This window comes from Chiloscyllium punctatum, chromosome 3 (assembly GCF_047496795.1).
Source record: "Chiloscyllium punctatum isolate Juve2018m chromosome 3, sChiPun1.3, whole genome shotgun sequence".
In the NCBI taxonomy this organism is placed as follows: domain Eukaryota; kingdom Metazoa; phylum Chordata; class Chondrichthyes; order Orectolobiformes; family Hemiscylliidae; genus Chiloscyllium; species Chiloscyllium punctatum.
Window position 1 is genome coordinate 129,806,861 of NC_092741.1, and position 11,274 is coordinate 129,818,134.

Sequence of the window (11,274 nt, forward strand, 5' to 3'; positions counted from 1 at the left end):
AACCAACTGCATAAGTTCAATTCCTACACAAGCTGAGGTTACCATAAAGGACCATCCTTCTTCACCTCTCCACTTGCCTGAGGTTAAGGTTACACCCCTCAGATTACACCACCTCTCTCTCAAATGAATGAGCAGCGCTGTGGTGTGGTAGGACAGTGGTGATTTTACCTTTTACCTTTATACCCACTATGTGGCTGTGGGGATCAAATGTAAAATTTCCAAGTTTGCACAAAACTTTGCACAATGTATGGGAACATACATTGGGAGGATGATGCAAAGAGGCATTGCAGGGATTTGGACAGGCTTCGAGTGTAAGCAAGACATGGCAGATGGAATATAATGTGGATTTATGTGAGATTATCAATGTTGATAGAAGGGCTGTTGAGATATTGGAAAGTGTTGCTGTGCCAAAGCTCATAGATTATTGAAAGCTACCATGCAGGCGAAGCAAGCAATAAGGCAAGCAAATGGTATTGTGGCTTATATCACAAGGTCATTTGAGAAAATGAGTAAAGATGTTTGGTGATTCTGCATTTGAATTGAATTAGCTTTATTGTCACATGCTCAAATGAGCACAGTGAAAAGTTCACAGTCACTGCATTACAGAGCCATCTTAGGTACAAAGGTACCTAGGCACAGATACTTAAGATCAAATTCTTAGGAAACAAAAACGATACAAAAAGTAAAGATCTAAATAATCCAGCCTTATAGGTCATAGGAGTAAATTAGAAAAATGAAGTAAAACTGGTCTGAATATCAATCTTTCTGACCCTGTCTATGCCGGTACCCAGTCTCAAGGCCCTGCCCCTGCCTGTGCCAGACCCACCAATAGAGGAGTTGCCACACTTCAGGTGCCATCTTGCAGAGTATTTAGTGAAACTTTGGTCCCTTTACCTCAGGAAGGATTATACTTTTCTTAAGTAAACTTAAATCATAGGTAAAATGTTTTGATGTTGCAATATGTCAGCTTAGATATACTTCGAGGGAGTGCAGCGGAAGTTCATCAGACTAATTTCTGGGATGGTGAGAGGACATTGTGGGCCAGTATTCTCTACAGCTTAGCAAAGTGCAAAATGATTTCATTGGAAGTTACGCAATTCTTACAGATATTGACGGAATAGATGCAGAAAGGAATTTTCCCTTGGCTAGAGTCTGGAATCAGCAGATACACACTCAGATTTAGGACTCAGACAAAGCAAAATTTCTTCATTGAGAGGAAATTGTCTCTCACAAATGGCTGTCAAGGCTGAGTCTTTAAGAATGTTCAAGACAGAGAGTGTTAGATTTTGAGAAGTTAAGGAATTCAAGGGATTTTGAGAAAGCACAGGAAAATGGCATTGATTTAGACATGATTTAAAATGATCTCGAATGTGGAATAGGCTTGAGGGGTTGAATACTCTCTTCCTACTCTTACATTCCTTTGACAATGTCGGCAGTGTACAGCAATCCTGTCCACTTTGAATTGATATGTTTGCCTTTCTGATAGAGTGGTGACCAAATAAGTAAGAAAAACAATGGGAACAAATTTAGTGCATTTCTATGTATAAATCTTCAATTCACTGAAATTCACTGCATAATTCACCATTAATGTTCTGGATGACTAGAACTATTTGTACTTAGTTTATTTCAAAACGAATTAAAGCCAGTGACATCAGCAGAGGTGGTAGAGGCAGGCACGGTAGATTCATTTAAGATGCATCTGGACAGATGCATGAGTAGTTGGGGAGCAGAGGGATACAGATGCTTAGGAATTGGGCAACAGGTTTAGATAGTATATTTGGATCGGCTCAGGCTTGGAGGTCTGAAGAGCCTGTTCCTGGGCTGTAAACTTGTTTTGTTCTTTGTTTTTGTTCTATCTATGAAATTGTTTTGCAACAATATGTGTAAAATTATTTTCATATGAATATTTCTATTTCCATGTATGCAGCACTTTCTCATATTTATTTCAAATGTGCACTATTATTACAAATTCAGTGTTGTCTGTGAAATCTGATGCCTACAGTCGATGAACTTTATTTCAGTCTGACAAAAATGACAGTATTCAATTGGCAACTCAGAAATTTATGTTTCACTGCAATAAAGAAGAAAAAGCTTTTTTTTCCCATTTCACCTATATTTCAGCATAAGCATAAAAAAAATCCATCAAGACAAGTGACCGTGTCTTAAAACTTTAATACCATTGCTGCCAAACCTCATGACATTGCAGGAGGAGGGAGGCTGCACTTATTGGTCCTTCTCAATAATTAAATACGGTGATCAAGACTTGCCAATAAGTGCAAAGCTACTTACCTTCAGAACACGTAGGACTGAGGTAGTTTTATAGAACTTGTTGATTAATAGATTTAAAGAAAGTGTTTCTTTTTTTTTGATTACGCTCACCTTCTAGTTCCAGTTGAAGTGACAAATCTATTGCAACTGAGCAGTCTGTTCTCCATTTCTAAGGAAAACAAAGTTATAACATGGTTTAAGATTAAATGTCAACTTGCATTACAAGGCCAGCAAATGTCCATTGTGCCTGGTGAGAAAGTGACCAGACTGAGCTTATACCCTTTGGTTCAAACTCAGTACCTAAAAGGAACTGCTGACATATTGCAACTTCAAAACGTTTTACATCTGATTTAATGTTCAGTTGAACATTTCCAATAGCAAAAGGAAAGAAAGTAGACTGAGCCCTTAATCCAATTTTATATCAGTCTTGGTCTGGTTATATAAAAAATCTTTTACTTTCATTTGTCGTGTTTGAGCAATCAACTGCTTCCAATTCCATCTCTTGACCTCAAATATTGCCTGATGTGTGAAAAGCATTTTGCTCATTTTCAGCAAAGTTTGCTAGTGTTGATATCCAAGAACAATATTGTCTTTCAAGGTTGACTTTCCAACACTTTTCCCAATCTCAAAACATTGAGATAAACAACTTCAAAGTTGTTGGTTAGACCCGTTTAAAGTTCCAAGTTGGGGTATCAAAATCCCAATGTACAATGTTAGGTATTAGTCTTTATGAATATTGTACCGAGTCTAATTGATGTAATTATTTTTCCAAATGATCATGTTGATGGAATACCAGGCAAGTGGCAACACCATCATTTAATAATTTATAACAATGAGAACTTCTTTTTATTGATTTGGAGATGCCGGTGTTGGACTGGGGTGTACAAAGTTAAAGATCACACAACACCAGGTTGTTGTCCAACAGGTTTAATTGGAAGCACTGGCTTTCAGAGTGGTTGTGGAGTACAACCACCTGATGAAGGAGCAGCGCTACGAAAGCTAGTGCTTACAATTAAACCTGTTGGACTATAATCTGGTATTGTATGATTTTTAACTTTCTTTTTATTGCAAATTCAAAATCATATTTGTTATTTTTACTGATGAAATAAATAATCTGGTGAAGATGGTCTTTAAAGTCATCAAGCCTATAGTTCCACTAAGAATTGTGCTTGAGGAAAGCTTGCAGCAAGCACTCAAGGATACATAGCTTATTTTCTAAGCTGTGTTCCCTTTAAATAGAGCTTTAAATAATGAAATGTTTTTTTTGTCTCTGTGTTTTCTGACTGGAGATTTGCAATACTTAAAACAAAAAAAAACCCTATATGCTGATTACACCTGGAAATGGGGATGGGACCCTGTTTGTGAGGGTGGGTATGGTTAAGAGGTTACTCAGATCAGTTCAAATGTCAGTGAACAGCAGTTAGTAAAGAGGTTGCCAGGAACAGTGAAAGGAGAAGGCAGCTTGCTCCAAAGTTGGCTCCGCAGAGGTGATATCAGTGAAATCCAATGTATTGCTCAGCTGCTCTGTACTTTTAAGACTGGGAAGATCTTCAAGAGCTGAGAAGTTGGTGGAAGATCACTAACTGTGCTTATGGGCTTGGGAACATCTTCAGACCCTTTTCAGCTCAGGGAGTAGCAGTTGACAGTTTGTGAGGTTAACTGTTGGGACAAAGAATTGACTGTGAGGAGTGGGGTTTTGCTCAGGGTGACCAGAAAAAGTGTAATTGTGCTGCTGTTTAAACGCTGGAGCATAGGCTTGTAAATCCAGTGGGATGCAGTCTCAAGGGAAGAGGTTGAGCGATTGAGTGACAAGCAGTCATTGAAGCCATTTGAGCTGCGGCAGCTGCCAAAGACTTGATTGTCAAAAGTGAAGAGCTGAAATCCCTCAGGACAAAGTGTTATGACCAGATGACGAGGGGTAGATCAACTCCCCTTTCTTCAACCTCCTCTCGCAAGAAAAATGTATGTTCTTTGCAGCATCATCGATATGTCCCTCTAACAAAAGTATTGTCGCCAAAGTATTGTGAGGAGCCAACAATGAAATTTTCTTGAGTGAATAAAAGAGCAGTTTTATTATCTGATAGCCCCAAGAAAAATAATAAGGACTCAGCATCAAGTACTCATATACAAAAGCACAAAGTTAAAAGTAATAGTGTCCAGTTTTTTAAAAAGATGAAAGTGACATAGTTGTATACTCCTTGAGTGTTCATTTTTAACCTGAGACCACAGTCATTTAACTTCTGTGTTGTTTCCTCAGCAGTCGCCAAAGTTTGTTATCCTTTGAATTATCAGTGCTTCTAATGTTTCTTTTAATCAACTCTTCCAATTAGCACTTTTTCGTCTTGAGAGACTGAAAGAGAGCACAGTTTCCAGCTGGTTCTAGTCACAAATCCATCCCTTCAGTTCTGCCAAAAACAGCATCACCCTAAATTACAGCTCGGTTGTATTATTTTCAATGACTGAATTCATTGTTTTTAAGGTTTACTAATGGCAGGCAATGTCTTTCATCTGCAATATGTGAAACTTGCCATTCATATGTAATTTGCAATCAGACATGAAAGTTTCATCATGTTTTACTAGTTTCAATGACTCTTGATAAAAACATTCATTTTCATTTCTGGTTATTGTTATTCCGCTTGAGTCTTGAGTAACCACTATGACCAGTTGATTGATGTGACCATTTTAAGTCTATACACAGAACATTAAAAAATTGTTGTGAGGCAGTGTTCACTACATGTGGATAGGTTGCTGAGTTAAACCTGAAACATTTCTTGCTTGTTTCCTGTTCTATAATGGTATAGTTTCCATACTAGACAGCCCCGTAACTTTAAAATTGTTACAAACATTACAACATATGATGTTCCAATGTAAAGATACCTACCTCATCTTAAGTTGCTCGATCTATGTCAGGGAATCAATGCAATTACATGATATCACAACCAGATAAATAAACTTCAAGATATCTGACTCAACAAGAGCTTAATTCTCTGTATAGGTTATGTGATTTTGAATAGAAATCCAAAAAGTACATCAGTATCTGCCACTTAATGCGCAGCTTGTGATATGGTCACCAGTTTGCCTGCAAATTCATATTTATCTCATGTTGATTCCGGATGCATGATGTAGTTTCAAATTTTGTCTGATTCAAGCAAAACGTTATTGGTCCCCATTGGAAACGTAACAAAATTTGGGTGTTTCATCCAGAACCATAATCAAATTTGGGGCTGTCATCTGGAATCACAACACTGTCCCAAGGGGAAGCCAGAATATGTGAGTTATTGGCTATATCCCTGAAATATCTCCATCATGAAGTCATCTTTAGTTACACACGGGCAGTCCTTGACACTGATCCAGCTCCCTTACAGCTCTCAGACTGAACAGAACCTCTCACACTCTTGTTCCTGTCTGTCAGCCAGGGCTCCCTGACTGGACAAGCTAACAGCCCCTATCAGGGAACTCATGTTCTGTGAGGTCCACCTGGCTGACTTTGTTACATTCACTATATTCCACTACCACCACCACCAACCCCGCCCCCCCCCCATCCCGGTCTGAGGATGTAGGGCAATTCTTTTATTTGCAGCATCTCCTGGGGCATTTTAGCACTGGGTCATGTTCCTCCAATTCTGCCCCTATTACAGGAAGCATGTAACGCCTCTTGCACTCAGAGCATTTTGGAAGAAATTAATTCTCCTCTTCAAGTGGAAAGGCATTAAGGCAATGAAATCTAACATGTCCACCTCAGTACCTTCAACACTTGACAGTGAGGGAGAACCCATGGGTTCCCACACCATTTGCGATTTTGCAAATTTCATATCATCCAGATGCTTGTTCAAGACTGTTGCACCTATCTGTACTTTATATTTCACTGAACCTGTCCTCATGTTAGCCATGCCTCTGAACCATTCAGGGCTATCCCCTTGTTTCCAACACTATACTTCACCCCCTGAAGTAAACGGTTACTCTTGCTTAGTGGAGTTTTGTGTCTGGCCTTGGCATTCTGACGCTGTATCACCCTCCCACTCCCCACTGCGAGAAGATCAGATTTAACATAGTATGGAGTTTTCTCCCCATTAGCAATTCTGCCGGACCTATTATCCCTGTAGTTGCATTAGGGGTGGTCCTATAATCAAATGGGGACAGTTTGGTATCTAGTCAGAGAGTCATAGAGATGTACAGCATGGAAACAGACCCTTGGGTCCAACCCGTCCATGCTGACCAGATATCCCAACCCCATCTAGTCCTACCTGCCAGCACCCAGCCCATATCTCTCCAAACCCTTCCTATTCATATACCCATCCAAGTGCCTTTTAAATGTTGCGATTGTACCAGCCTCCACCACATCCTCTGGCAGCTCATTCCATCCTCTGTGTGAAAAAGTTGCCCCTGAGGTCTCTTTTATATCTTTCCCCTCTCACCCTAAAACTATGCCCTCTAGTTCTGGACTTCCCAACCCCAGGGAAAAGACTTTCCCTATTTACCCTATCTATACCCCTCATAATTTTGCAAACCTCTATAAGGTCACCCCTCAGCCTCCGATGCTTCAGGAAAAACAGCCCAATGTTCAGCCTCTCTATGTAGATCAGATCCTCCAACCTTGGCAACATCCTTGTAAATCTTTTCTGAATACTTTCAAGTTTCACAACATCTTTCCCATAGGAAGGAGACCAGAATTGCATGCAATATTCCAACAGTGACCTAACCAATGTCATACCAAACGCCTTCTTCACTATCCTATCTACCTGCGACTCCACTTTCAAGGAGCTATGAACCTGCACTCCACGGTCTCTTTGTTCAGCAACTCTCCCTAGGATCTTACCATTAAGTGTATAAGTCCTGCTAAGATTTGCTTTCCCAAAATGCAGCACCTCGCATTTATCTGAATTAATCGCCATCAGCCACTTCTCAGCCCATTGGCCCATCTGGTCCAGATCCTGTTATAATCTGAGGTAACCCTCTTCACTGTCCACTACACCTCCAATTTTGGCGTCATCTGCAAACTTACTAACTGTACCTCTTATGCTCGCATCCAAATCATTTATGTAAGTAACAAAAAGTAAAGGGCCCGGCACCGATCCTTGTGGCACTCCACTGGGCACGGTCCTCCAGTCTGAAAAATAACCCTCCACCACCACCTTCTACCTTTGAGCCAGTTCTGTATCCAAATGGCTAGTTCTCCCTGTATTCCATGAGATCTAACCTAGCTAATCAGTGTCCCATGGGGAACCTTGTCGAATGCCTTACTGAAGTCCATACAGATCACATCTACTGCTCTGCCCTCATCAATCTTCTTTGTTACTTCTTCAAAAAACTCAATCAAGTTTGTGAGACATGATTTCCCACGCACAAAGCCATGTTGACTATTCCTAATCAGTCTGTGCCTTTCCAAATACATGTACATCCTGTCCCTCAGGATTCCCTCTAATGAAGCTGTAAGGTGTTTCTTTAAGGCTGCCTTCACAGTTTGGACAGCTCTTTCTGCCAGATCACTAGAAGTTGGATGGAGCTGTTCTTAGATGACAAATACCATTCGACTTTACAAAATACTTAAATTCCCTCTGATAAACAATGGCCTGTTATCTGTGGTCAACAGGTCCAGGAGTCCATGTATTGCAAAAGATGTATTGCAGGCAATTTTTCTATTGTCATTCTCATGTTTCACAAATGGACCTATGCATGCCTAGCCACTTTGAGTTGGTGTCCATGATGACTAAGAACGTTGTGTGCATGAAAGGACCAACATATTTGACATGTAACTGAGACCAGGGTTTACCCAGTCATTCCCACAAATGTAGGGGAGTTGCTGTCAGTCATTTTTGTCCTTGTTCGGGCGCTGGGCACCAGCTCACCAAGGGGGCTATGTCTGCTTCCAGTCGTGATCACCAGACATAACTTCTCACCAACATTATCATTTTGGAAACCCCTGGATGACTCTGGTGCAGATCAACCAATATCTGGCAGCAACCCCTGCTCAGGACAGTCACACTTACTCCCCATAATAATCAGTCTCTCCATGTCCAAAAACGTTTCAGTTCGAATTGTGATGGCCTTATGGTCTCCCTCATCATCACCAGCTGTTTTAGGGTTGCCAGGACTGGATCTTTCTGTATCCAATGTCTGACAATGCCAGCTATGACTGAAAGCGTGTGCAGAGAATTTAGAACCATTACGGAATCTTCCAGTGGTGGCACCACCAATGATGTACCTGCCAACAGGAGGCATTTGTTATGTGGCCTCCCGAATGGTGTTCCAACTTGTAATTATACGCACGTAATTTAATATCCCATTGCTGATTCCTCTTGAATTGTATTGTTCTCTATAAGTAAACCTAGCAATTGTTTGCATTCCCATAAAAGGTATTGGTGGAACTATTGACTTCAGATACGTCCACCAGATCTTTCTCTTCTATATGGGCGTACTTACGCTCTGCATCTGCGAAAGTCCTGGTTGCATACATCTCCATTGGATCACCTATAAACTAATACTACCCTGATGCAGGACAAGGAGGGATTGCATGTCAATACCAGATCTCACCTGGGATCACCGTGTACCAACACCTTAGAGAATGACAGCTGTTTCTTCACTTCCTTGAAGGCCATGGGTTGACCATGTGACCATTTCTAAGGCTGACCCTTTTTAAGAGTTGATGCAAAGTTGCCAGGATGGAGGTCGGGTTATGTTTGAACTTTCCATAATAGTTTATCAGCCTAAGGAAAAACCTAAGCTCCTGTACAGATGTGGGAGCTGGAGCATTTTGGTCACCCTTACTTTATGTTCCAATGGATAGAACCCCGTCTTGTCGACACTGTTGCCCAGGTAGGTCACTTGGGATGCCTGGAACATATATTATTTCCCTTCTAAGGCTTATGCCCACCTGGGAGAATCATCGAAGGACCATATCTGAGTTCTTTAAGTGCTCCTTATTACTCTTCCCTGTTATTAGCATTTCATGCAGATAAATCCCACCGCTGCCATTTCTAGGGCGGCACGGTGGCACAGTGGTTAGCACTGCTGCCTCACAGCGCCAGAGATCCGGGTTCAATTCCCGCCTCAGGCGACTAACTGTGTGGAGTTTGCACGTTCTCCCTGTGTCTGCGTGGGTTTCCTCCGGGTGCTCCGGTTTCCTCCCACAGTCCAAAGATGTGCAGGTCAGGTGAATTGGCCATGCTAAATTCCCCGTAGTGTTAGGTAAGGGGTAAATATAGGGGTATGGGTGGGTTGCGCTTCGGCGGGGCGGTGTGGACTTGTTGGTCCGAAGGGACTGTTTCCACACTGTAAGTAATCTAATCTAATCTAAAAAAAATGGCAATCCAAGATGACCTTGTAAAATGTTTTCTAACATCTGCTGAAAAATTGCACAGAATAACAATGTCCCAAGTGGCAATCTTGTATATTGGGTACAAACTCTTTTGCTTACTAATTGTAGCATACTTCCGTGAAAGCTCTTGTAACTGCAATTACAAGAACACATGGCTCATATCCAACGTCATGAAGGACAGCTCCCCTGCCAGCTTGGCGTATAAATCCTCTATGCGAGGGATTGGCTATTTATCCAGCTGCGAGGAGGAGGAGGAGGCAGGTAGCTCAGGAAGGGGTGTCCCCTTCCTGACATTGCAGTTACTCTGGCCTCAACATGAGGAAGGCAGAGGGCCAACAAGAACATGGGAATTTCCAAAGCCAAGTGCTCCGAGGGAAAGAGGGGACATTAAGAGTTATTTGAAGGGGCTAGGTATGAAAACGGGAGGCAGGTAAAGCCATAGAGGTCAACAAGGGCAGCAACAGGAAAGGGAACATAAAGGATGGGTTAATTTTGAGCTTCACAAATGGAACCTACATGACATGCACATTGAAATCATTTTGGAACGCTGCCAGGTCAGATCAAAAATCAACTGCACAATAATTACACAATAAACGAGTGACCCTGTAAAGTGTGTGGTGTGAATTATTCGTTTCTCCTTTGGGGCAAGAGTAGAGTTTGGAGTTTGAGGCCTGCTTGGAGGTAGTTTGAAGCAATCATGCCTCTACTCGTACAGTCTTGCCACCCTTCTGGCTTCAATTTGCAACTTATTAGCAGATCTTTCATAACTGAGGAAGGCACATTAAAAATTATGGTTCCAACCAATCCTGACTGGTACATTGTGCAGCCTCAGTGCCTCCTTGTCATGTCAGTGAAGCAGATACAATCAGATAAATGCAAATAAAAGGTTTGTATTTCACATGCACATTCCATTGTTAAGCCGCCATATTCGCATACTGAACTGCAATGTGGAAGGACATGGTATTTGATGTAGAAGATAACCTTTTCTTTGTGGGTTGGGGAAGCTGTCATGCGTAGCCCACAAACCTTTGTCAAGTGGAGTACATTTGGATGAGGTGATAATAATTCAGAACCCCTTAGGGAGCTTCCATACCACACTGTTTGAGGGTGTGACATGAGGCTTCATTGTGATGTATATGAGGGCTCAGGGGTTCCTTCAATAAGATTGTGCAGCTTTTGGACATTCCCATAGATTATCACCTCAAACATCTCACACGAAGATCACAGTGGCTGAAGTCCTCGTGGTCTTGGCTGAACTGCAAAGGCAATGTTAGAAACAGGATTTGCAACATTGTTCGCAAGTCCAGCAAGAACAGCAACCTCAAGCAGTGAAGCAGCAGGTGAAGATCTGCCGAGGAAGTGAAGGTGATTGATGAGATCCTGGAATTAGAGGCATTGCTATCATTTTCTTCAAATATCTGAAAGATAGTGTAGGTATATCTTGAGGGTGTTGTGGACTGTCACCACTGAACTGGGGCATCTGCAGGAGCAGGACTGATTCAGAAGGAATGGATGGCAACCCCAACCTATTGGCCTGTAAAATTACAGCTGCCCTAAATCATTATACCATCGGCTTGTTTTAATGTTGATCTGGCACCTCCCAATCCTCAACTCACAAATGCATCAAGGATGTCACTAATGCCAATTCTTGCACATCACAGCTCTTCATATAGAATTCTGCACCATGTGAC